Below are 5,541 nucleotides of genomic sequence, written 5' to 3' on the forward strand. Positions count from 1 at the left end.
TGCACTATCGAAGATTTAACTCTTTTTGAGTTAACAAATATTTGAGACTCTTATGATCGGTGTAAATAATACACCTTTCACCATACAGATAATGTCTCTAGATTTTCAAAGCAAACACTACCGTGGCCAACTCAAGATCCTACATAGGATAGTTACCTTCATGTGTCTTAAGTTGCCATGACACGTAAGCAATAACCTTATTGTCTTGCATCAGAACACATCCTAACCTGACATGTGACGCATCACTATATACTACACACTCTCGACCCGATTCTGGTTGAAGTAAAGTAGGAGCTTGTGTCAGAACGGACTTGAGCTTATCGAAACTAGACTGTTGTGCCTTAGACCACAAGAATGGAGCATTCTTACGCAGCAACTTCGTCAGAGGTGACACAATTAAAGAAAATCCTTCTAAGAACCTACAGTAGTAACCGGCTAAACCCAGGAAGCTATGAAGCTCAGATACATTTTTCTATTTTTTCCAGTCATCAACAACTTTTATTTTCTTGAGATCAACTCTTATCCCCTCAGCCGTCACCACATGACCCAGAAAATGGCTTCCTATAACCAAAACTCGCATTTACTGAACTTGGCATACAACTATTTTTCTCAGATTATCTAAAGTACAATGCAAAAATGGTCACCATGCTCAGTTTTAGTTTTAGAGTAGATTAGAATATCATCGATAAAAACCACTACAAATTGATCCAAGTACGGTTGGAAAGCCCGATTCATTAAATCCATAAACACCGCTGGGGCATTTGTTAAACCGAAAGGCATTATCAGGAACTCGTAATGTCTGTAATGAGTCCTTAAAGCAGTTTAGTACACATCAGTCTCTTTGACCTTGAGTTGATGGTAACCAGAGCGTAGATCGATTTTAGAGAAGATGGATACTCCTCAAAATTGGTCAAACAATGTGTCAATCCTCGGCAACGGGTACTTATTCTTGATTGTCAACTTGTTCAATTTTTTATAGTCTATGCACATTCTCATCGATCTGTCTTTCTTCTTAACAAATAGTACCGGTGCTCCCCATGAAGACACACTCGATCGAATGAATCCCTATTTAAGGAGTTCTTGAAGGTGTACTTTTAGTTTGACCAGCTTTTTCGGTGCCACGCAGTAGGGCGCAATAGACACCAGAGAAATACCTGATAACAGATCAATTCTAAACTTCAAGTAATTCCTCGAGAAAGACGTCCTGAAACTCCCTCATGTTGCGGATATCTCCCACTGAAAGTTTTGCAGAAACAGAATTGGATACGTAAGCAAGGTATACCTCGTACCCCTTTTGGACTAACTTATCTGCTACAAGATCAGAGATATTATTAGAGAGGTAATCTCAACGTTCTCCAACCATGACCACTTCATCACTCTCCTTCTATCTCAGAGTAACTTTCTTGGTTCCACAATCTAGACTGACACGATACTCAACGAGCCAATCCATTCCCAAAATTAAATCAAACTCATTAAAGGGTAATTCCATTAAATCATTTGGAAATACCATAAGCTGGCGCTCTAGGGATATCCGCATGTATACTTTATCAACTTGAACTGACTGACCCAAATGACTAAACACAGAAAATTCTCTAGAAGTATTTTTAGCGGTTAAACCCAGATTTACAGAAACAATGTAACACCCCTAACCCGTATCTGTCGCCGGACTAGGGTTAAAGGCATTACTGGACAAATTGAAACATCTAACATTTATTTAGTAAACATCATATCATCAGAGATCAAACATCAATATAGGGTCCCTCATATAGGTCATCGAGACCTTAAACATGCTTTAGAAAAAGGGTCGAGACTAAACCAAATGCATACAAAAATTTTCTAAACTTAAACATTTTTCAAACAAGTACAAGTCAAACGCCCATGTGAACAAGCCGTGTACCTCACACGGCTTTAGACACGCCCGTGTGTCTAGACCGTGTCATAACAGGGCATACATACTGATTCGTTCACACGACCACAAGACACGCCCGTGTGCTTTGGCCATGGTCGAATCTGACTTGGGCCACAGGGCTAGCCACACGATCGTGTGCCTTAGCCGTGGTCGAGCCTGACTTACAATTGTAGGGTACCCCAGGGGACACACGGCCGTGCCACATAGCCGTGTGTCACATACGACTAAGACACATGCTCGTGTCTCTACTCTTGTGGACAAAAATAGGCCATTTGAATAGCCAATTTTCCACCCCAATTGGATCAAACCTACAATCACCAAATCCAGCATATTTGTTCAACCATTTCAGCCAATATCTATACCAAACATACATAATTCATGCTAAAACATTACAAATCATTTCCATTCTCATTTCATCACTTAATTCATACAAAAACTTAAACCATCATCATGCCTAACCAAATGATCACTACATCATTCAAACACATGCTATAAGCTTGCCAAACTTGCCATTTTTACCATCTATTTTAACCAACCAAAAACATACCAAAACTTGAACATTGGCATCGGACATTATATATTATTATCAAACTATAAGTTCAAATATAAACTAGCCAAATCACATGGCTAAATATATACATCTCAAAACATAATCTCACAACTACTAGCCTATACATGCCATACTTCAAAATATACATTTTAAAAGTTCCAAAATGAGGTTCGATAGTGTGGTGATAATCCTTAATGATCCCCGAGCTTGCAGTAGCTTCGATATCTATAAAACAATGCAAACACACACGAAGTAAGCTTTCAAAAGCTTAGCAAGTTTATACCAGAAATCATCAATACATAAGTACTTACAAATTCTTAAATCATCTATTAAATCTATACTACATAATCCATATATTCATACCAAAATATTGAGCTTTACATACATAATATCATCTACCACATAGGTATTGTACATACCTGAATATTCCCGTACTTATTCAATTTCATTCTCACCTTTCATTTAAATGTTTTAAAACTTTCCGTAAATTATTCATGCTTTAAACATCTGGACAATTAATGCTGTAACAGTTAGCCAAAGCTAGTACAGTTCGACACACTTAGTGCCATCTCTATTAACCGAAGGTAAGTCGGTATCGCACACTTAGTGCCTCATATAGCCGAAGCTAAATTAAGTCGCACACTTAGTGCCAAACACCATTGGTTTATCATCAATTTCATCCCGCTCAATTATATATACATCTATGTATAATCATAACAACAATATTTACTTACAACATCATGTTCTATGTACGAACTTACCTCGTACTCTGAATTGTCGACTCGGACTATTTACTCTACAATCTTCGACTTCCCTCGGTCTAAGTCTGAATTCCTCTTTTCTTGATCTATATGTATTCAAAATTAACCCTTTTATTCACTAAATCATTCAAAACAATCCATAGACACATATTTAGGGCATTTTACAAACTAGCCCTCACATTTTCACATTTCGACAATTTAGTCCCTAATTCACAAAATCACAAAATACACATAATTTGCTAGTACACTAGCTTAGCTGAACTTTCATAGCTCTCATATTAGTCTACACATTCCATTTATTTCACATTTTAGTCCCACAAAATAACATTTTTACAATTTAGCCCAAATTGCTCAAATTCATCAAAAATCTAAAGACAAAACATGTAAACCCAACACCAAGCTCTCATATTTCACCATTTAACAATAGAAAACTCATGAATTCATGCACATAATATTTTAAAATCATCATCAAAATCAGAAATTGAGGCATGGGCTTGATAGTATACGAAACAACGATTACAAAAACGTAGAAATAATAAAAAACTAAGCAAAATACATACCTAATTCACCAATTCAAAGTTATGAACCCTAGATGAACTTTCTTTTTTCTTTTTATTTGCTATTTTCTGCTAATAAGATGAACTAATGGCTTATTTCATGCATTTTTTTATTTAACATATATTAATTCATCATTTACCTTTTTGCCCTTAGCTTTATAACATTTAAAACATTAATAACAAGGCCATTAATGTCCATCCATAAGTTCAATGGTCAAATAACAACATAAGGACCTCTCATTTAATAAGCCAAGTCAAATAGGCACTTTTAACATCTAGCATACAGCTTTTACATTTTACGCGATTAAGTCCTTTTTCAAAATTAAACAAACAAACGATTAAATTTTCAGACAAAACTTTCACACATGCTAATTCACACATTTTAAGCATGGAAAATAATATTAAATCATTTATCTGCCTCAGATTTGTGGTCTCGAAACCACTATTCTGACTAGGGTCAAAACCAGATTGTTACAGTTCTCCCCCATTAGGGATTTTCATCCTCGAAAATTTTACCGTTAAACAGATTTGGATATTGTCGTCTCATAGCATCTTCAGGCTCCCACGTGGCCTCTTCAATACCATGTCGATGCCACATCACTTTTACTAACGAAATTTTCTTATTTCGTAGATCTTTAACCTCGCGATCTAAGATGCGGATTGGCTTTTCTTCGTAAGTCATATCAGACTGAATTCAATCTCAGACGGGGAAATCAAATGCAAAGGATCGGATCTGTATCATCAAAGCATCGATACGTGAAACACATTATGAATACTTTCTAACTCTGGTGGCAAAAACAATCTAGATGCTATCTGCCTAATACCCTCAGTAATCGCATACGGCTCGATGAACCTTGGACTCAATTTGCCTTTTCTACCGAACCGAAACACTTTCTTCCACAGAGATACTTTCAAAAGCACTTTATCGCCGATCTCAAACTCAATGTCTTTTCTTTTCAAATCCGCATATGATTTCTGATGATTGGAAGCTGCTTTCAAACTATCTCGGATCACCTTCACTTTCTGTTCATTTTCTTTTATCAAATTAACCCCGTGAATCTTATTTTTGCTGAGCTCTGTCCAATACAAAAGTGTACGGCATTTGCGACCATATAAAGCTTCGTACGGTGCCATTTTGATACTCGATTGAAAACTGTTATTATAAGTGAATTCAATCAAAGTCAAATACTGTTCCCACGTACCTTCAAACTTGAGATTGACAGTCTGTTTGCAGATGAAAAGCAGTACTAAAGTGTAATTTAGTACCCAGAGCATCTTGCAACTTCTTCCAAAATGGTGATGTGAATCTCGGATCTCTGTTTGACTCTATAGACAATGGCACACCATGCAATCTCACGATATCTAAAATATATAACTCAGCTAATTTATCAAGTGAGCAATCGGATCGAACAGCAAAAAAATGAGCTGATTTTGTCAAACGATCAACTATAACCCAAATTGCATCTTTCTTTCTCAGAGGCAAGGGCAAACTCAAAACAAAATCCATGGTCACACGATCCCATTTCCACTCTAGAACCATAATCGGTTGTAACAATCCTGATGGCATCTGATGTTCAGCTTTAACTTGTTGACAGATCTAACATTTAGAAACAAATTCAGAGATATCTCTTTTCATTCCGGACCATTAATTTTCAGATCATTATACATTTTCGTACTACCTAGATGCATAGATAAACGACTACTATGAGCTTCACTCAGAATCATTTGAATTAATTTTAGATTTCTCAGAACAAAAATTCGATC

This window comes from Gossypium hirsutum, chromosome A01 (genome assembly GCF_007990345.1).
Source record: "Gossypium hirsutum isolate 1008001.06 chromosome A01, Gossypium_hirsutum_v2.1, whole genome shotgun sequence".
Taxonomy (NCBI): Eukaryota; Viridiplantae; Streptophyta; class Magnoliopsida; order Malvales; family Malvaceae; genus Gossypium; species Gossypium hirsutum.